This window comes from Eumetopias jubatus, unplaced genomic scaffold (assembly GCF_037043125.1).
Source record: "Eumetopias jubatus isolate StellerSeaLion01/CBP00866 unplaced genomic scaffold, mEumJub1_p1.0 scaffold_13, whole genome shotgun sequence".
In the NCBI taxonomy this organism is placed as follows: domain Eukaryota; kingdom Metazoa; phylum Chordata; class Mammalia; order Carnivora; family Otariidae; genus Eumetopias; species Eumetopias jubatus.
The window spans coordinates 64,881,528-64,904,802 of NW_028274819.1; the positions used below are offsets into that span (position 1 = coordinate 64,881,528).

Consider the following 23,275-nt stretch of genomic DNA (forward strand, 5'->3'; position numbering starts at 1 on the left):
TAAAGAAAAAAGATGAAGTCATGGAGAAGATAGAATCTGAGCTAGACCTTGATGGATGGGTAGAAATTAGTGAGGTGGAAAGGAAAGCAGATGGCATTTCAGTAGATGGCATAAGCCCAGGGCCAGAGGGGAAAAAATGAAAGATGTGTTTGGAGAACAGGGAGTATCACAGCTTGCATGGAGAGCAGAGTCTGTGTCAAAGAAAATGAGAAGACTGGAGCAGGTTGGAAAGGAACATGAATGCCACGCTAAGGAATTCAGACTTTGCACTTGGATAATGTGAAAATATTGAATGTTTCTGCACCGAGGGGAGACTCCATAAATATAGTAACTAAAAGTGTTCATGTCATGTGGTGCTATCTCTACAACCTCCCAGGTTTGCCTGTAAGGGACTTAATTAAACATTCTAACGGTCTCTAAAGACATCCCTGCTACAAAGGGAGGGGCTTTAGTTGAGGCTGTGACCATGGCCTTGGGTTGAACTGCCTACCTCTAGTCTGTAGCCTTTGCAAAACTCTCTGTAAGTGCTTCTCTCTGGAGAAAATCTTGTAATTAGTTACACATCTGAGATTGCATGTAACATTCTTGGTAAAAGGAATCAAACAGACAAATTAAATAATTTTCTTCTCACAAACATAAATCAACTATAGATTAGTATCAATCTAATCTTGATTAATTTGATTTTGAAATATTTGGAGTTTTTGCTTATTCACATAACACATATGATAATCTAATAATCATGTTTCATTTCAATTTGCTTTTGTCTAAATTTCTCAGAAGGACAAATAAGGAAGTAATTAAATTTTGCTCTCACATATGTTCTCACTTTTTATAATCATATCTTCTAAGGATCATCTCATCTCCAAAGCAAAAGAAAACAGATTATCCCTCTTGATTTACTTCATAATATTTTGGCTGAAAACTTCCCCATTAAGTTATATATACTATCCATAATGACAGATATTTGTTTCTGCTTCCTGTTGCATTTTGAATTTTTTTTTTAAAGTAGGCTACATGCCCAGGGTGGACCCAACATAAGGCTTGAACTCATGACCCTGAAATCAAGACCTGAGCTGAGATCAAGAGTCCCATGCTTAACTGATTAAGCCACCCAGGCACCCTGCATTTTTACTTTATTTTTTTAAAAGACTTATTTATTAGAGAGAGAGAAAGAGAAAGAGAGAGAGCATGAGCAGGGGGACGGCAGAGGGAGAGAGCGAAGCAGACTCCTTGTTGACCATGGAGCCCAATGAGGGGCTCAATCCCATGACCAAGACTGTGACCCAAGCCGAAACTAAGAGTTGGGCACCCAACTAACTGAGCCATTCAGGTGCCCTCCCCTCAACATTTTGAATTTTTAAAGAGCAATTAATTATAAAAGGAATCATTTTAGCAATCTCATTAAATTAAAAAAAAACTATGACCACTGAACTGAGGTTTTTTTATAGTTACATCATTTGTCCTCAAGCTTTCATGACTGGTGGAATATTGTTTGAAAACATTATGAAATCCAGAGTATAAGCAAAACTAATTTGATAATAGGATTGGCAGGGGTGGAGGATCCTGAATATTCTTCCTAAAGGCAAAGCATATTTTATGAAAGATTTTTAAAATTATCTTTTGAGCTAGAGCTCTATGGTATTATGAAATTCCAATTAATAACTAAATGCTCAAACCCTCTTCAGTTAGTAGGATATGGGGAAAATGGTTTGGATTAATTAAAACAAAACTCTTCAAGTTTTATAGGTTTTCTCTCATTTCTAATTTGGATACATCCACATTATTGTAGCAAAGTTTTAGACTGAAACTTGTTTCCCAGTCCTGACTCCAACATTAATCCCTGGTTGTCCTTGAAAAACAGCCTTCCTGAATAACAGTTTCTTTTTCTTTTTCTTTCTTTCTTTCTTTCTTTCTTTCTTTCTTTCTTTCTTTCTTTCTTTCTTTCTTTCTTTCTTTCTTTCTTTCTTTCTTCCTTTCTTTCTTTCTTTCTTCCTTTCTTTCTTCCTTTCTTTCTTCTTTAGAGAGGGTGAGTGAGCATGTGAGTAGGGAGGGGCAGAAGGACAGGGAGAAGGAGAGAAAGAATCCCAAGCAGGCTCCACCCTCAGCTTGGAGCCCAACACGGGGCTCAATCTCATGACCCTGAGATCATGACCTCAGCTGAAATCAGGAGTAGGATGTTTAACCAATTGAGTCACCCAGGCACCCCAGAACAACAGTTCCTATATTCTATGAGCGAGGGAATGATGAGGATGGCAAATCAGAACTGCTATGATCCCTTCCAATTCTAGCGGTACATATATTTGCTTAAAGAAAATCAGAAATGGGAGTTTCCCACTTCTAAAACCACAATTCCATTTGTGATTGTTCAATGTATATTTAGTAGTCACCTCGAAGAGAGTAGAGAGGACAGAAATGGCTGTACTTTTAGGTCTTCTCCAACTTGACCTCTCTTCAGCTTTTGACACTATAAGATTTTTACTCTAGGTCAGAACTGTCAATGGAATTCTCGATGATAAGGAAATTTACTTGTTTGTGTTGTCCAATATTATAGCCTCTGGCCACATGTGTTTTTAGGCACTTGAAATGTGGCTGGTATGACAGAGAAACTTAATTTTTCACTTCATTTAATTCTAAGAAATTTATATTTAAATAGCTGCATGTGTCTAGTGGCTACTGTTGTAGACAGCACAGTTCTAGAATCTCATTTTCTAGTCAAAGATAACTAAGCTTTTTTTTTTTTTTTAATCTCTTACCTCTCCATTACTCCCTAGTTTCCTTGAAGGGCTCCTCTTAACTACTTGCTGTTCAGAGATGATATTTCCAAAAACTGTATCTTTGCCTGCCTTCTCTCACTCTTTCCCTCTAGCTCTTCCTTGCAGAGCAACTTTTCTTCCTTCAGGTCCAGTTTAAGTGGTATGATCTGACCACTCCATCCACTCTTATTTTCTTTCCTAGCCTTCTGTAGGTCTTCCTCATGATACTTATCATACAATGAAGTTATGTTGTTTGCTTGTTGCCTATCTCCTACTGGAATGTAATCACTACTAGAGCAACAACACCTTGTGTCTCTACCACCTAGCATTGTGCCTGGCATATATTAGAGCCTCAGTATTTGTTGAACAAATTAACAAATGGGTGGTCTTATCCTTCCCCTTCTTTATGATTAGTGAATCATTAGTGAATTCACTAATCCATATCTCCAGCCCAGACCACAGTTTCCTGTACTCCCAACTTATTTAACTAAGAATGAATTCATTATCTTCCCTAGAATTTTTCTTCTCTTTTATTCCTTATCTCAGTTAACATCGTCTGTCCCATCTTGCAATCAGAAACTTGCCTCCTTACTGCTCGTCTAGCACTTCTAGTTATCCAATAAGTGCCTCTCAAACCATCCTTGCATTGTTGCTTTGATTCAGGTCTCTGGATTCTCACACCCAGCCCAGCCAGGGATTCCCAACCAGGCTCCACCTAGTAGTTTCTTACCCATGCCCTTTCTCCTTCAGACTGTTCTCAGGGAAATTAATATATATTTATATATATTAATAATATATATATATAATTGTAATACACAATATATAATATAATTATAACAATATAATTATTATATATTGATATATAAAATAATACATATTAATTAATATTATATATATAATAATTTCACCCTCCTTCTTCAAAGCTCCCCTTGCTTCTCTACTACCTGAAGGATAAAATCTTCCTTAGGTTCTTTTGCATGACACGTGAGGCCTTCATGATTTGGGCTCCATGGACACTTTCAACCTCAGTTCAACATGTTCCTTATAGCTCCTGCTATCCTCTCACACAGAACTTCCTGTGTGCTTCTGATGGCTGGGACCTTTTGTGCCTTTCATGTGTTCTTTCTTTGTTTGCAATGTTCATCCCTAACTGAATGGCTTATCCTTCAACAACTCTCTCAGGCACATTTAGCCATCACTTGGGGGATGTTCCAAGAGCATTTTGTTTGAGGGGCATTATAGTATTCATAATTAAAAAGAATGTATGTCCGACTCCTTCACAAAGTGGGAATTCTTTTTTTTTTTTAAAGATTTTATTTTTTATTTGACAGAGAGGGACACAGTGAGAGAGGGAACACAAGCAGGGGGAGTAGGTGAGGGAGAAGCAGGCTTCCCATGGAGCAGGGAGCCTGATACAGGGCTCGATCCCAGGACCCTGGGATCATGACCTGAGCCAAAGGCAGACGCTTAACGACTGAGCCATCCAGGCACCCTGTCAAAGTGGGAATTCTTTAAGCACAGGAAATATACTTTATTTAACCTAAAGAATGATTTATTCCTCTGGAGTGATTAAAAGCCTGTCCTTGGCTTCAGACACTCTTAATTTTTAAAAAAGGTTTTATTTATTTATTTGACAGAGAGAGAGAGAAAGAGCATGCATGAGCACAAGCAGGGCGAGTGGCAGGCAGAGGGAGAGGGAGAGGGAGAAGCAGACTCCCCACTGAGCAGGAAGCCCAGTACAGGGCTCTATCCCAGGACCCTGGGATCATGACCTGAGTCGAAGGCAGACGCTTAACCGACTGAGACACTTAGGCACCCAGACACACACTTAAAATCGAAACGTGGATCTCCGTTTATTAGTTTATAAGACCTATCAATTTACTTCATCTTGGTGAGCCTTAGTTTTTGCATCCTTAACATTAGAATATACAAAACTAAAGAAAAATATACAAAACTATATAAAAATAATAATTAATAAGAGGTATATAAAAGGTCCTATGAGGGTCTGGAGATATATGGTTTCTGGATGGGATCTAGGGACTGTCTGATGAAGGAGATAACGTTTAAGTTACACATGAAAATATGGCCAGAATTACATTGCTTAGCATGATAGGTGCCATGCAAGGGCAGACACAGGTTTAATGTGGTCTTAAGGCTTTACAATTTGGGGGCCCATGTTGAAAAAAAGAATGTAATATTCCATGTATAAATTATACTTCTTAAGTTTCTTAGTCACCTAAAGTGCTAGTGTCTGATATCTAAAAAGTGCTTAATAAATATGAATTCCCTTTTCCCTGGCATTTGTGTCCCCAGTACCCAGTAGAGTGGAGTGCCTGGCATGAGGTACAGGGCTTGAAGTGGCCCATGAAATTGAGGAACCCTAGAGTTTCAAGGTAAATCCACTCCTGGTGTTGTGCTTGGTGCTGGGAATATAATTATGAACACAATTCAGTTCCTGACTTCATGGAGCTCTCCTTTTAGTGGGACAGGGAAGTATATAAAAACAACTAATTATTATATCATTCATTCAACTGCAAACAACCGGGGTAAGTTTTATAACAGACAGAGAGCCCTGATTTGACATAGAGATGGGGGAGTAGGAGCCATAAGGAAAAGTATAGATGAAGGAAGTGAGGTAATATGTAGTGTTTGGAGAAAAGCAAGTATTTTTGCTTGACTGGGACATAGGGTTCTAGCAGGGCTGAAGTGGTGGCAGAGTCCAGATCAGGAAGATGCTCTTGGATAGGGTAAACAGAGACTCAATTCTCAGTTTGTAGGAGAATAGAGTATTTGCACTTCCCTTCATTTATTTAATGAAAATATACCCAGCAGCCAGTGGGCCGGACAGTAGCTGGACCCTGCATTCACAAAACTACCAAAGATACAATCTCTGTCCTTGAGAAGTTTACACTCTGTGTTATGGGTTGAATTGTGTCCCCTTCCCCCAAAAGATGTTAAAATCTTGTTAGTACCTCAGAATGTGGTATTATTTGGAAATAGAGTGGTTGCAGAGATATTAGTTAAGATGAGGTCATACTGGAGTAGGGTTGGCCATTTCCCCGGGCTGACTGGTCTTGTGGTAAAAAGAGACACACAGGGAGAATACTAGGTAAAGATGGAAACAGAGATAGGAGTTATGTGTGAGCTGTAAACCAAGGAACAGCCAACATTGCTAACAAACTGCCAGAAGCTAGGAAAGAGGTAAGGAAGGATTCCCCTATAGGTTCTAGAGGAAGCATAGCTCTGTCAAGACTGTAATTTCAGACTTTCAGCCTCTGAAACTGAAAGACAATAAACTTCTGTTGTTTTAATCCACTCAGTTTGTCCTAATTTGTCATGACAGCTCTACGAACCTAATACACTCTGGTAGGAACTCCGTGAATCAAAATCCAGACTGATATGAGCACAACCTGTTGAGGGAGACAAGAGGATCAGTGAGGTTGACCCAACCCTCATGACTGTTGTCACTTTAGAAAATGGATTTGAAGTAAAAGGCTAGTACTATTAGGAAAGAGTAGCTATCAGCAGGTGCCTGCAGTGACCTGGGTATTCAAATGACAAGGCTTCCCAAAAACCTCAACAGAATTTCAAGAGTTTCCCCATACTTAAGATATCTATGTAAGAATTACTATAGAAAAAACAGGCAAAACCACTAATGTGAGCATCATTAAATACTACTGAAATTCATTTTCACAAATAATATGTAAGGAAATACAAACACCTCACTAACCATTGGCTGTAGCTGGACCCTTAAAAATTCTTCTCTTGGGGCACCTGGGTGGCTCAGTTGGTTAAGCGTCTGCCTTTGGCTCAGGTCATGGTCCTAGGTCCTGGGATCCAGCCCTGCACTGGGCTCCCTGCTCAGCGGGGAGTCTGCTTCTCCCTCTCCCTCTGCTGCTCCCCCGGCTTGTGCTCTCTCTCTCTCAAATAAATAAAAGCTTAAAGAAAATTTCTCTTAAAAGAAACATTCAGCTGTTCTCTTCTCTGTGCCTATTGCAAATGTTGGCTTGTACAAATGTCCCTGTAGCTTTTCCCTGCTTCAAGTTCTGTTTTATGCTAATTCCAGGGAAAGCTTTATATAACAATGAGTTGAGCCCTGATGGATGTTCTGATTCTATTTATTTATTTATTTATTTATTTATTTATTTATTTATTTATCACTCTTTTTTCCTCATCAGGAAAAGAAGTGGAAGATCATTGCTTCTACATCCTGGCTTTTCAAACTGAGAAATTTCATTTCTTTCACCAACCTACTTCTTCCTAGACACCTGCACTTAGAAGTAGAGATTGGTTCAAAACCTTCTTAGTATGACATTCTTAAAGTCATTCATTAACTAGTTCCTTTAGCCATGGTGAAATCTGAAAGCCAAATGTGGACACTTACATTAACACAAAGTGATTTTAAAAGAATCTTCAACATTTCCTTCCTTGAAAAACATTTGTAGCCTCACCTCTTGGCACACTCTCAAAAATACTCTAAATTTCAATCATATCATAACTCTTTGGTTTTCTTTGAATTGCTAGTTTTTACTCAAACATCTGACTCCTTCCCTCCTTTCATCTTTGTATCTACAGTTCTCTGCCCGTAGCTTTCTGGCTCCTTCCTTTTGTATGTTTAGGGAGGTCCATTTCTTTCTTCATGACTTTAAACCTCTGTTTTCCTCAGCTCTAACACTAGCTCCTATAGAATTGCACTGCACTGGACTCGTATATGGACTGTTCTAATCATCTTATTTTACAGTTATCTGTTAAGAGTCCACTATGTTTCAGGGGAGCTCTACTGGGGTTAGGATCATAACCATAAAGTGGACAGTTTCTGCCTCCCAGGAGTTTCCACTATAGTGGTAGATTAGAAGAATAAAGTGGCAATTATTAAGTCAGTAAGAAAAGTTGTAATCTTCTACAATGATAATAATTTATTGTATGCTTGCTTTTTCCACTTGGCTGAGATTCCGGAGGGTCAATATTCACTTTGTGAGTTAGTGTCTGACATCTAGAAAGTGTCTAATAAATATGAACTCCCTTTCATCTGTTCTCATGTCCCCAGTACCTGGTAAAGTACCTGGCACAAAGAACTCAATAAATGACTGTGGAATGAAAACCTAGCAGGCACCTATATTTCAGGGCAAGTAAGGTGATCTTAAGAAGCTGGTTTTGATTAAAAAAACAAACAAACAACCAAACAAACCCAAAACAAAGCTGTAACACTGGGAACTAAAAACAAAGGGAGAGTAGCAAAGGAATGGGAGAACTTGGTCTAGGAGTGGAGATGGCCACCAAAAACACGTCGTGCATCGATCTGCAGAGTGTAAGTTCTATTCTCCAAAAGGCCAGTCTACAGCTTGGGCCATGACTGATGGTGATATGAAAGAAATTCTGTCAGACAAGAAATGGCTTCATGAGTATGTCACAGGGTCAGCACCATACAGGACAAGATGCTTCTAATATTTCATATCTCTTCCCACAATTTCTCCCAAAAATCACTTCTATCTCCCAGTAATCATTCCCTCTCCAGGCAAAAGAAGCCCTATAAAAACAAACAAAACAACAATGACAACAACAAAAAACTCTGAGTGAATCTGTCTCCTTCATCCTGGAATGTCTGCATCAACAGTAGGGTATTATAGTTGCCTCACTCACAAGCCCTACATATGATCCACACGGTACCGCAATCACAGCTCAATTTGACCTGGGTGTCTTGGTGTTTGGATGTGTTATGTAAGCCACAATCCTTACATCTTAGCACTAATGTCACACATTTCTAGAAAGCTTAATGTAACTTATTTAAGTCTCAGATGAAGGATAAGTACTGAGAAGGTATGAAGTGAGGAAAGAATAACCAGAGGAAGACTCTCGTTCATCCTTATTGTCCTCCGGAAAGAGAGGAACAGCCTAAATTCTTGGAAAATCTCCTGCCTCTCTTGGGATTCAGATAATTTCCCCATATGGAAATTTCCCCAAAATTTCCCCATAATTCCCCCATATGGTAATATCTTAGATAATTGGCAACTTTATTTCTCATATTAACTTTTTTCCCTCAAATTGAGAATGTACCCAAAATAAATTAAAACTTGGAGAATATTGCAAGGCCACTCTCCACAAACACAGAAGGCTCAACTTTTGACAGCCATGGTTCTTTCCTGCCAAAGGTGAGAGGTGTTGATAAACGGCTTAGTTAGTTAATTAGATAGACAGACAGATAGGTAGTGACCTGGCACTCCTATAGCTTTGTAAACATTCAACCCACTTAAATATGCCAAGAGTTACACAAAAAATTTGGTAAGAGGGAGTGAAACAACGACCATCAGCCTTGGTGTTCTTCATATCTGAACAACACAATTTAACACAAATTTATATTTTGGTTAGTGAGATAAGCTTTAATTTTAATTATAATCACCGACATTTATTAAGAGCTAAGACTATTTAATCCTTATGGTGTCCCTGTAGGTCAGGTATTAGTTTCCTCATTTGAAGATAACAAAACTGAGGTTTGTAAAGTTAAGTTTCTTATCTAAATATCGACCAGCTAAAAGTGGTGGTGGCAGCATTCATATGTCTGATTGTCTATAAAAGCCTTCGCGGCTTCTGCTTTCATACACAACTACACAGAGTGAAAAAGAATAATGATCAGTTGGCTTATCTCTTCTAGTAAAATAAGGATTGGAAGTGGAGAAAAATCAGTCACTCAGGGAGAGTGAATTCCCTATTCCTCAGATCACAGGAGCAGGAAATTTAACAAATCATCATTTGTTAAACATAGTCTCTGTTTGGAGACTGCTTCCTAATTATGTAATAGGATGGGACCTAGAAGCAACCTTGGGAGTTTTGAGCCTAGTAGAGGAGAGAAACTTCTACATAAAACAAGGAGAAAACTCCAAGCATTAAGTCGTCTGGCAGAGATTTGGTCTGTTACAGGGGCGATCAAGAAGGGATCCTGGGGATATGTCTTAGTTGCCTATAAACCCCCTGAATGTAATGGAAACCACTGGAGACTCAGGTGCATGGAAAGAGCAGCTGTGTGTGCAGTTATGTGAACTAATACACACGCACATCAGCTCTGGACTTGTGCAAAATAAGGAGGTGGGATGAGGTGACATTTTACCCGCAAATATTCCTTTCTCATCTGCTAAACTTTCTGAAAGCCTGCCATTAAGAACTGCTTTTCTTTGGATCTAGAAGGGTGTTAGGACTTACGGTGTCTCTTTCTGAATAGGGCCTGCTCTCTCCTCTTCCTTTGTTTTTCTACCCTGTGCTATGCTGTCTTCCACACCGCTGACTCTATCTCCCTGAGCGCACAAGAGAGGTACACAGGAAACGTTTGTTAAACGAACAATGAATGGAGACACTTTCAATTGATTCCCGGTGTGAGGGAAGAGGTTCTAGCCCATCAGAAAGAAACGGGGCAGATGGGATATAGGGAGAGAGAAAAGAGAAAATTACCTCCTACTCAGTACCTAGTTCTTGATAAGAACTGTGCTAAGATGTTTACATATTTAAAAAAATAAATTCTCAAAACAATCTCATGAAGTAGTTATTGATTTTTACTTTACAAGTTAAAGAAACAGGCTCAACAAGTTCAGGAACATCTCAAGGTGATGAAACTAGTAAGAGTCAGTATTTACATAAAAGTAGAGATAAATCAAAAGGCCATGTTCTTTAAATTACACCAGCCTGCTATACCAAGGAGAGGAAATGGAGGACATGCAAGCATTTCAGGGTACAATGTTTACACATTTAAATATCATGCAACATTGATACTGAAATGCGATTTCCCATAAATATGCATAATAATGCTTGACCACAGGAGAATTCTCCATTTGCAGAATGATTAGGCTGTGAAAAGCATGGCTCCCTTCTACACTTCTGTGTAGTTTTTATAGACCTGTGCTTAAAATAAATTCCCAACTCTTGACACCAGCCCACGTGAGCATGGAACTTCCTCAATTTGAAGACAGTAACCTTTTCCCTTGGGTTTGGTAGTCCCTTGATAAAAATTACTGAAACCACATCCAAACAAGGGTTCCTCATTTCCCCAAATCAGCTGCTTGTTCTTTTGTTCTGAAACCACAAAGATACAAGCTCAGCAAATTATTCCAATTTTCAATGTTGTGTTAGCCCCACTAGACTCTGTGCTCCTCAAGAGCAGGAATTGGGCTGTTTCCTTCTTCATTATCTTAAATGCCTAACTACAGTGCCTGGTACATACTGGGCATTCAGGAAATACTTAGTTGAATGAAAGAATGAATAAAAGGTGACTCAATCAAATCAATGACTGATTGAATGAATGGATGGGTGGTGCTTGTCTCCTGCACAACTGTCCCTGAGTAGTCTGACTTTCCATGCAACCAGCAAGAGCCTTTACCAACCGTGAGCCATCAATCAATAAATGTTGCTGACCGACATCTTAAAAGCATACTTCAGGAGAGTAAACATTTACAGGACTGGAAATCAGCAGAGAGATTAAATAAAGGAGAAAGACCACTGGCTGCTTTCCTGGTAATAGAGGGGCATCTGGCCTGTGGCATAGGATATGGATGTGCTCTTTCTTTAAACTCTTTATAATTGGACAGGAAGAGGAAGGAAACAAAAATCCTAATGAAATTTGAGGGTCTCTGAGGGATTAGCAATATATGCAGAGAAAAACACCAGATTCAGTTGGACCTATAAAGATGGATGTCTCAAGATGAGTAATCTAATGAAGGCTGATAAATGATACTCAAAGCAATCTTTTTCAATCCCTGTTTTCCACAGCCCTGCCACCTCCCAGATCACAGCCAGGCAAGGTAAAAAAAATATAATGAAAATCATTCTTTACAACAAGTTCAATTCAAGGTCAAATGCAATGTCCAGTAAATATTTATCGGATGAGACTGAGGCTGTTCCTACTCATGTGATGGATGAGCAAACAGAAAACCTCTCCGACCACAACTTCTGTCTAGACTCATTTTTGTGAATAATAAAGACAGGACAATGAAGAGCCTCCTCTGTCAAAAAGACTAAAAGATATGGTTGAGATGCCTTTGACATTTGTGTTGTTGAGGTAGGGTGGTCTAGTGATGACAGTGTGGGGCTGGGTAGGCATCTGGTTTGTGGTCAGAGCTCCTCTCTTTCCCAGACACACAATCTCAAGGAAGTCACCTACCTTGTGACACATCTGCAAACAGGATAAATGATTCTTATGAAATTGTTACGGGGGTCAAACAGAATAATGTCCCTGAGATTTCTTTGTAAATTATAATACACTGTATAAACATAAGCCTTGTACCTTCAGGGTGAATAGCAAAAGGAGAGAGAAACAAAAAAAGAAAAAGAAATGAATGCAGAATCAAAAGAAAAGGAAGAGGTGGGGGCAGTTTATGGAGAGGAGGGAAGGGAGAAGGAAAAAGAGAGTAGGAGGGGCCAAGGACAGGAGGTAGAAGAAGAGAAGCATAGGAAGCAGCGGTGGCAAGGAAGGATCTCAAAGTTTTGGCACACAGGAAGATATGCAGACAAATGCATCACACAAAAACCAGTGGAACAGCAGAATGATCAGAGATGGGATTCAGAAAACCACATCTCTGCAGATCATACGGTTCTGATAAAGCAACTGGAAGTCTCCATCATATGGTCTCTCTGGAGGAGAAAGTCAACCATTAATCAGCCTCCTCATTATAAATTTCTAAATGGCAAGCCCTACTGATTTCACGTTGCTCTAGTCAGTGCTCAGCTCAGAAATACATCCAGACAGATTTGTCATCACTGCTTGTGCAGCCATTAATGATGGCAATTTCTCTTTGCCTACTTAAGGCCTACTCACTGTTCAGATGAGAGCCTTCTATGACCTCCCTAACCTCTCAGTCCCCTACTACAGATCCCCTATTACAGGCACTCTGGGCGTCACAGGCCACTTTTTCACAGTACTTGGCATAGTCACAGAGTTACATTTGTTTGGGTGATTATTTGATTAATATCTGCTTCTCCCTGCCAGACTGGGGGCAGGGATGGTGTCTGCAAGGCTCATCATTATATTCCCAATTAATTTTATTGATTGGGCACAAACCCACGCAAGTCAGTAAGAGCAGCCTTAATACTAGAAAGATACAAGAAAAAGGGCAGTATTCAAAGAGGGATAATGGGGCAAATATAAGGTGGTGCCAGGATTACAACAAGGAGATTTGTGGCCGATAAGTCTTTCTGTCACTTTGGGCAGATAAATCCTGTCATGGTTTCCTGCATTCATTTTTACTAGCCTGACAAACCTATGACTGGGTGCTTTTTAAAAAATTCCTCCTTGGTTCATTCAGTACGTTAACTAGCTCTTCAACGCCATCTCAATCAACATCATGGGTGATCATATTATCATTAGCATTAATAATTTTTTTAAAGATTTTTTTAATTTATTTATTCATGAGAGACAGAGAGAGAGAGAGAGAGAGAGAGAGAGAGAAGCAGGGGGAGAAGCAGGGGAGCCCAATGCGGGACTCGATCCCAGGACCCTGGGATCATGACCTGAGCCGAAGGCAGACGCTTAACCATCTGAGCCACCCAGGCGCCTTCATTAGCATTAATAATTAAGAGTATTGATGGAGAGGGGCAATTTTCTAGTTGAACATTCTGCAGCACACTGTTTTGAGTATGTTTAATTATATAATAATAAGGAGGAAGTTTATTCACAACTTACTTCGAGCACTTTATTAAAACACTTTATTAAAAACTAAAAGGGTTTCCAAGGAAGACATGCAGGGATAAGTAATCATACTGGCATTGAACTACACACAGAAAATAAGAATTATTTATATAAAAAACCCCAACAAACTAAATTCCCCAGTAGATTCTATGGTATCCCTCTAAGACAAATTCCAGCTGCTTGGCAATGAACATCCTTCCTGTCCAAGGCCATCAAACAGGATGGCCCAGCAGCTCTTGATAACCAGACTCCTACCCTGTCCCTCCCGGCTTTCTTCCTTAGTCATGCTGGGTAAAACAGATGCCAACAGGATGGAAATATTATTCCTCCACTTCTTCTAATTTAGCACAGTGAAATCACTGTTAGGTGCTTGTGCTATTTTTGTTAATGTTCTTATATGAAAACTGGATTTTTGACAATAACTATAATGACAAAAACCTCCAAAACCCCAGGAATCATACTGAGCTCCATACTGCATTTCAACATCTTACTTGGGCCTCCAAACTGGCCAATTTGTAATAACAAAACACATGTAATTCTGAGAGGGCAGGAAAAGGTGGTGATTTAAAAATGTGGCTTTAGTATCCCAAGTCTGCCACTTAGTATCTGTGTGACCTCGGGCAGCACCTTTAACTTCTTTAAGCCTCACTGTCCCCACCCATAAAGCGGGATAATGTGCCCATAAACAATAATAATAATTGTTGTCAGAACCAGATGAGATCCACAGAAAGCACTTATATCAGCTGCTATTAAATAGGAAATATTTAGGGGCGCCTGGGTGGCTCAGTCATTAAGCATCTGCCTTCAGCTCAGGTCATGATCCCAGGGTCCTGGGATCGAGCCCCACATTGGGCTCCCTGCTCGGCAGGAAGCCTGCTTCTCCCTCTCTCCCTGCTTCTGTTCCCTCTCTCGCTGTGTCTCTCTCTGTCAAATAAATAAATAAAATCTTAAAAAAATAAGAAATATTTAATGTTATATTTCTAGCATTTGAATATAGAAAATATCCTGTTTGGACTTTGCTATCCATGTATCTAAGCCACCTGCTTTTATGATAGAGTGCTATATATTCTTTATTTTATGTCTTTCCTTTATTTATGTTAGAGAGAGAGAGAGCACGCACAAGCCTGTGCAGTGGTAGGGTGGGGGGCAGAGGGAAAGGGAGATAGAATCCCAAGCAGACTCCATGGTGAGCGCAGAGCCTGATGCACAGTACGATCTCAGGACCCTGAGATCATGGCCTGAGCCAAAATCAAGAGTCAGGCGCTTAACTGACTGTGCCACCCAGGCGTCCCTATGTTGTGTCTTTCCCATTTCATTGTTCTAAGGAAGCCTTTCTCTGATGGAATAATAATGATAATGGTGATTAATGTTTATAAAAGTCTTTAGCTAAAAAAAATATACATCTAGATCCTCCTTGTCAACTTCCCAAATCTATGTGGATGTTTTACTTGAAATTCCAAATTTGAAAACTTCTGTCGTATACAAGAAAGTGGACATTTTTGGTTTTGTTTCGTGCTTGTTTCTCCCACAGTTGTTCTTTCAACAGCAGAGGGCGTTGGAAACCCAGGCCCTGGGAGATAATTAGGACCCCATGAATGGCCACCCTTACCTATGCCCTGGTTCTTGGCAACCTCAGCATGTTTTCAACACCGATAAATTTTTGGCAATCCTTAAAAGTTTGCTGTGATGACACCTTTTATACTTTCAGCTCTACACATCTAAGGAAGAAAGATTACAAGGCCTAGGGAAGGATGTCTTATCGAGTAAGGAAATGGAAAAAAGAAGCAGTAGGCCAATGGAAATGGGGCTAAGGAAAATAAGCTTGACCGCTCCACTAGGAGTACAGGTGGAAATTGCAGGGACATGAGGAGAAATGAAAAGCAAACACATGGTGTGAACTACAGGAAACATACGTTCTGGAATTATCTGCTGTTCTGATTGATTCCTAACGTGTCCTCTGAGGTTTAAGCTCTGAAGGTCCCTTTTCCCTCTGGAGATGAAAGGAGGGGTCTGTAAACTCCCTTCTTCCTTCCAAGCAGCTAGGGTCCCTCAGAAGGTGACCTAGCAACAAAAGAAAGGCTGGGACTCTCATCCAGAGCTTTCTCACCCAAGAGACGAGTTGTCTTTATTGCACTATAAATCACAAGCAAAAATATTTTTGGGAGAGACAGGAGGAAATTTGATTTTTTCCTAAGCATTTCTAAAAATCACCTAGTGGGTTGTCTTTTTAATTTTCCTGTATTCTTCCTAAATAAACTCTTTAGCTAGCAGGAGAGCAAATTAAAGAAGAGGGCCATAACTATATATATTTCTTAATACATTCTAAAGATACACAAAAATCCTCTCCACTTAACCCAAATTGGCCCCCTGTTTTGGTGAGGTCACTTACATTTCTGTGGTTAACAAAGGTTCATATTTTTGACCAGTGACTCCAGCAAGTAACAACCTGAATAAAGCTTCTCTTTCAAGTCTGAAAGTAGTTCAGCATACCAGCCCCCCCTCTGTTACTCTCAGAAATACTGCTTAGCACTGCTTTTGAGGATCAGGGTAAGGAAATGTGTTGGACAGACTTCAGGGTAAGGAAGGAAGTTGAACATTCATACTGATTATGAATCCTGAAGGGTGGCTGGGTCTGTGAGTGTGTGGGTAGAGATGACTCAAGCCACAGCCCCTGAGGGCTAGCTGTCTAGAGCACAATGGTCCTTTAGGTTTCACATTTGGAAATATTCCTAGAAGTTTAGAAGCCAAACTTTTCTTCTTCAAAACTCATTAAACTATACAATGTTAGAGTTGGAGGGAATCTAAGACACCAATGATTTAACTCAACCTTATCGCTTTGTGTATGAGGTAACTGAGGTCTGCTCAAAATCACCCAGTAAGAGGTGGCAGACTTGAACCTAGAACCCAGATTTCCTGTTTCTCAGGTCAATAATGCTTCACTTTCTACAGTGACCATGTGTTTTGGAACTGAATATCTGGGCATTTAGACTAAGAAGACTATTTTAAGTCAGCATCATCCTGAAAAATCTGAAGCACATTAGCTATAAAAAAGCTTTTCCCATCAAGGCAAAAGGAGTTGGGTAAAGAACAAGAGAGCCAATGATTCCAGCCAAGGTCTGTTCCCAGAGTTCTGTTTCCTTGGACAGCACACCTGTTCAGACCCTTCATGGGAACACCAGAGGTCCCCTGGCCCCAGTGGTGCCATGGTCTCAAGAGTCCAGAGGTCTTAGGGTGTGGAGAGGGGGTCTCTGGTGTCAAACAAAGGTTCACGGCTATTGCCATCAAGACAGGCCCTGTCCCACTAAGAAAGAACGACAATGATATCAACACAGAACAGTTAGCCTGAGAGGATGGGTTTTCCCCTAGATCTATCTGTTTACAGATACAACTATCCAAGTTCTTTGGATACTCAGAGACTTCTCTATTTGGGAGAGATATTTAGTTAGGGCCAATTAGACAAACCATCCACTCTAAAGAATTCCTTCTGTAATATCACTGAAGATAGCTCTCTAGTTTCTTGTTAAGTGCTACTTGTGGAGGATGCTCAACAGTCTCCAGGGCAGCTATTTCACTGAGGTGAAAATGCCAGTTAGTAGAAATCTGCTTCCAGGATGTTGCTCAAACGATCTTGTAAGGGAAGATAAAAACCAAGTATATGGGGCGCCTGGGTGGCTCAGTCGGTTAAGCGACTGCCTTCGGCCCAGGTCATGATCCTGGAGTCCCGGGATCGAGTCCCACGTCGGGCTCCCTGCTCAGCAGGGAGTCTGCTTCTCCCTCTGACTCTCTTCTCTCTCGTGCTCTCTATCTCTCATTCTCTCAAATAAATAAATAAAATCTTAAAAAAAAAAAACAAAAAACAAGTGTACGCCCCCTAGTGGATGAAAGGACGCTACCTTGGCGCTGAAGAGACTTCCTCTTCACAGTGTTAGCCAAGTACTTTAGGTTTTGGCACATGATTTCCCTTTTTTTAACCTCTGCCTTGCTCCAAATACATTCCTCAAAGTTCAATTTGTGTCACCCTCCCCCCCCCCCCCCACCCCGCCCCAAACACACACACACCAGAAGCCTACCTGGTTTCCCAGAGACAATTGCTTTTAACCATTTTGGTTTTAATTCTCATGGTTACCTCCATGTTGTTAAAAATATGCTTATAAGAGAGCCTTTCTTTAAATTCTATTTTGTTCCCAGAATTACTTCTGTTTCCATGAGTATAGTTTTTCTCTGTGCATGTGTGTTTTTTAAATCTTGTTTTCATTATTTTGTGGGTTTTGTTAAACTATTTGGTAACTTGTGGCTGGCTGTGCATATTCAAGAATGAATTAGTAGAAAGGCTGCAGGGGATGCTGCAGATCAGGGCAAGGCTTTTCCACTGACAGGCTTCCGGTTAGGTAAGCAAACCTGAAAACTGTCCGTGTATCTGGCTCTGCCGTGTGGGCAACGTGCAAACTAGCTTATCTAGGTTCCTCAGAAGAAATTCTATTTCTTTAGAGAAGAGCCTTCATTTTCTGACTGGTGGTAAGTCCCTGCCTGGCAGCTGCTGTGTCAGGCGTGTGTATGCTGAGTGGGGGCATCCTCAGTCCTATTCTCAGACTCTGCGCTCAGTCCCATCTGTTGTCACTATTCTGAAGTCTCTGAATTTCCTGGGCTCTGCCAGGCAGTTCTGCTACCTCCTGAGCCCAAGGCCCCTGCCTGCAACACTGCTGCACTGTGGTGGGCCTTTTTGTGGGTGGCGTCCCTGGAACCTAGGAGACGGCATTTACGTAGAACACACCAGCCCTGCCTCTGCGGGTGATCGAAGGCTGGGGTTGCTTTGTTCTGTTTGGTCCATCTGCTTTCTGTCATCCAGAAGTGTGATGGAATCTTTTGGGTTTTGATGCCTCTCCCACTTCCTTTACCATTACGGGACTGTCCTTTTTTTATTCTTTCAATGTCCTTTTAATGGGGTCCCAGGAGGAAGAAGAGAAGAAGGGGTGGAGAGCTGTATCTGTCAACCTGAACCTGAAGCAAGGAGATCACACTGTGAATGGGGATGTTATTCTGCCTCCTTATGCCTGGCATAGTTAAAGATGACTCACATATTGATTTAAAAAACAGCAGTAACTCTAGGTGGAGGCTCAATTGGACAGTTTTGTTGTCTTCATGATCAAATTAACTGGAAATCTGAAATAGTCCCACTTATTTTATGTCAAATAAATAGCAACTTAGGTGAAAAATACATAAACATAAGGACTTTTAAACTACATTCATTTAAAAAATATCCTAAGCAGTTGCTTTTCATGAAAGCATTAGGAAGATAAGTTTTGAAACAATGAAATTTCCAATTTCAGCTTATTGCCTCCACTCAGCGGTATAACACCTTAATGGGAATCTGCTAAAGACCCATTGGCCTATGCAAAGTGAAAAATTACTTTCCCACTATGTGCTCAGTGACAATGATTGTATGCCACATTATCTCTCTATTTGTGGGCCAGCTGGGCACATATAGCATGAATTTTAGTGTTCTGAACCTTACAGAGAATTACTGAGGTATCCCCTTCTAAATATTCCTGCAATGCAAAATTATTTCTACCTCCAAGATTTTATTTTATATCCAGAAATGTTTTATACACACACACACACACACACACACACACACACAATAGCAAGTGTTCAATGTGGGTCTTCAAACTAATCTAGGCTATAAAAGTTTTGTTTTCTCAGGACACTTGGACTAAGTATATATTCGGCTAGTACTTATTGAGGGTCTAATATGTACCTGCTACTTCTGCAGGAAGCTAGTGAGTCCTGTGCTAGTCTTGCTCTTGGCTAAGGAGAAAATTCATGCTTAGAGAGAGGGGAGGGGTCCTGTTTAAGACAGACAACAACAGATGGCAGAGAGGCCAGGATTCAAAACCAATTCTTTGATTCCAGAGTCAGTTTTCTTCCATGACTGCAAGGAACACAATATTTTTCATGGTGCATGATTCGCTTGTTAAATAGAGGCAAAATGTTTTGTATCAGTTAAAACAATGGAGCATCACTGAGAATACCATTTTTTTAAAGATTTTATTTATTTATTTGAGAGAGAGAGAGAGATCACGAGAAGGGTGGAGGGGAAGAGGGAGAAGCAGACTCCCCACTGAGCAGGGAGCCCAATGCAGGACTCGATCCTAGGACCTTGGAATCATGACCTGAGCCGAAGGCAGATGCTTAACTGACTGAGCCAACCAGGTGCCCAATCATTTCTGATTTTAGAAAAGGAGTCAACTTTGTATTATAAGGTCAGGGGAAGGCCTTTGCATTTTTGGTCTCATCTCAGCAGAGAATTAGAATTAGTGATTGTGGTTATCACAGATGTCATTGCACTCAAGTGGAAAACAGTGTAAAAGGCTAAAAAAAATGTATTGGCAAACTGCTAATAAGCTTTTGTGAGTAAGAGGAAAGAAAAGATTTGGAAATAGCTTTAGAAGAAAATGCTTTTATTTAGACTAGCTGGAGGAAATCTTCTCTGTGTTAATGACCAATATGTGGACTGACAGTCATTCTGTGCTCTGCCAAGGGAAGTCTTCATAAGGAACAAGGAAGGTTAAGTAGAGACCAATGGGCAGCTCAGTCCCTATACCCTCACCTCTATCACAAATACCTCAGCTACCTAGCATGTACATGGATCTCCAGATCTACTCCAAATGGTGGGTTATTAGCTCTGTTTAATGATTTCTAGGCTTCGAGTCAGTTCTAGTTCTTTATCATTTTGAAATGGAAGTCCCAGGAAGTTCTTCACTGTGTCTAACTTATCCTGAATGTGGTTTATGAATGGTGTGACCAGTGCTCTCCAGCTCAATAAAGCCTTTTCACGCTGCATTGTTGTACAGAAGAATTTAATTTGGTTTCAAATCAAAACTGTGCTTTCTAGGTAGGTGTCCTTGGGAAAATTACTTACCTCCTCTGAGAATCAAGATTCAGAAAAAAGGATGCCTATTTTACATGACTATTTTGAAATGAAATTATAGAAGATAGATGGATGAGGAGAGAGAGGGAATGAGAACACACCAGGTAGCTGATAAGCACTTAATAAATGTTAGTTTCTTTTCTCTTCCCTTGAAGGAATATCCATGAATTTGAACTATTTTTATTCCAACAAGTTGCACATTTTGAATGTAATCTCTTTAATGACGAGCTCCTTTCTTCAAATCATAGAATCCTAACCCTGTCAATGTTTTCTTGATAGAATGCTGTCCCAGCTCTTTGTTAACTCTGGACGTCCTTTCCTTTGCCTGTTCCACATGTCTGATATAACAGGCAGAATTTAAAACTGATCACGATCCTTTGGAGAATGTGACCAGCAAGTTTTGTGGAATAGTTTTTCTAAACTATGGCATTTTCCAGAAAGAGGAAATCAGCAGGGGTGGTATGGAGGGTTCAATCACAAGGCCACACACACCTGCACTGCAGGTGATGACTGATGAACATTCTTAAGTGCAACTGGAGAATGTTCACAGGCTGGGGAGACTATTTCCTCTTGTGTTTACATAGTGTCTTTGTCTTAAACTTTCTGAGAGACATATACCTATATTCTTCCCTTTGGAGCTGAGGATAAGCCGCTATGTAGAAAAGGCTTACACTATTCTTTAATGTGTTTAATGAGCATTTAAGTATAATCTTGGTAATTAGAATACATATATATATGTGTGTGTGTGTGTATATAGATATATATATATAGATATATTCACTCAGCAATGAAGCAAACTCAATGATTTGAATTGCTTCCACAAATGATTATTACCTGTGTATATAGGAATATGCCTCTCCAAAGTACAGTGACGACACCGATCCCTGACTGTTTTAACGAATCCTTATTTAATATAAATGCAGAACTCTCCTGCCTGATAAATTAAGTATATGTTATGTATAAGAACAACAGCAATGAACATTATACTATACTATAGCAAACACATATAATGCCAGTACTATTATAAAAAATAATATATATAACTTTCATTCTCAAGAAAAACTCTGTAAGGAAATACTAAGTATGTACATTTTACAGATGAGGAAATTAAGGCATATAAAACAAACGTACGTTTGTATAAAAACATACATAATTGTATGTTTTATACAAAAACACAAGCAACTTGCTGTCACACAGCTAGTAAGTTCCTGAGTCCAGACTTAAACTCAGGGAGTCTGGCTATGATCCAGAATCTAGACCAACTTAAATATTACTACAGAACCAAATTCTGTGACTTACTGATTGAGAACTTCTTATGCCTTTTTTGTTTTTTTATGGACTAGAACAAATGTTACAAAGAAGACACTGTCCTATTGAGAAAAAAGCTGCTTAATTCTCCAGAGCTATTTAGCTATTATTCATATTTAGCCTACCATTCCTATCTCTCTGTTTTTGTTTGTTTACTAGAGGAACCAAAGTGGTTTGATGTTCTTTACCATCACAAACAGAAGAGGAGGGCTACCAGGGGAAGGAACTGTCCTTTTGAGGGCGGAGAGTGCAGTGCCCACGGAGAGGCCACATTCCTTTTGCTCACTTTCTTATGGGTCTGGGGACATGCAAGGGGTTTCCTTAGCTGAAGGCAAGAAAGGGCACTCCATGAAAACTATTTATAATATTTATGCTCTTCCATGAAGTAAAGACTAACATCTCTCTCCAAGGTGGATCTCCATTAAGCCATGGAGTTTGTTGCTTTGCCCTGTTGCCACCCAGGATGGAAAAGAACCATGGGGAGAGAAGACAAGAAGGTCAGCCAGGGAGAAAAGAGGTAAGGACTGTCCCTGGTAAGCTCTACCTGAGGGGAGGAAAGATGGCTGCTGTTTGGCCTGCAAGCCTCAGGTTTGAAGCTGCTGAGGACAGATGAGAAATGGGGACTCCGGTCATGGGAGGGACTGCTATGGTTCAGGTAGTGGTGAGTATGTGGGAAGGTACAGTGTGCTATTGCCAGGTGTTCTGTTGAAGAAACAGCTGGTCTCCCAGGGTATCACTTGGCTGGAGGAGCTGTGGGAGTCTCCCGACATTGGTGCATGTTTGGTTATCCACCCATTCAGGCTACATCACCAGAGTTAACCAAGAGAAAGGGGACAGCCACAGTAGAATGGTGAGGAAGTGCCAATTCCTGTTTCCTTTTTTTTTTTTTTGCCCCAATACTACCAGAGGAGAAATCTAAGAGAAAGGACCATCTAGAGGGGTGATATCAGAGATAGAGCGGACCATACCCCTGTCAACTCCAGAACACTCTGGTGGAACCCAAGTCCTAATTATGTTAGAAGGAGGGACAGAGGTCTGAATAAAATATAAAATTTTAAAATAGAAAGGACTAATAAATAATAAAGTTAGAGATTTAAATTGAAATGCCATTAAGGAAGCCTACGTGTCATTGAGAAATAAGGTTGAAACAAAATTGGTAACAGATATTGGAGAAGTAAAATGATTTAATTTTTATACATTAATCAATTAAATGTTCTCAATTCAACCAGCTATAATTATAAAACAAGTGGAGGGAAATATTAACCCCTTCCCCCCCAACCACTCCAGCTTTTATCTGATTGGGGAATTCAGAAATACAAAATACTAAGTCCTCTACATGTAAGCCTGCCCAACCAATATCTCCATTCTTTTTTTTTTTTAAGATTTATTTATTTTAGACAGAGAGAACAAGCAAGAGAGAGTACGAGCAGGGGGAGGGGCAGAGGGAGAGGGAGAGAGAGAATCTCCAAAAGACTCCCCACTGAGTGCAGAGCCTGACACTGGGCTGGATCTCACAATCCAGAGACCATGACCTGAACCAAAATTAAGAGTTGGACCCATGACCTATTGAGCCACCCAGGCACCCCCAACATCTCCATTCTTATCTCCTGCCCCACTGCT

At 40.2% G+C, this 23,275-nt stretch overlaps 1 protein-coding gene across 9 annotated transcripts in view; it reads right to left on the bottom strand.

Moving 5' to 3' along the window:
- Positions 1–23,275, bottom strand: part of DLG2 (discs large MAGUK scaffold protein 2) — a 1,243,318-nt gene that overhangs the window by 368,734 nt on the left and 851,309 nt on the right. The gene's annotated exons all lie outside the window — the stretch shown is intronic.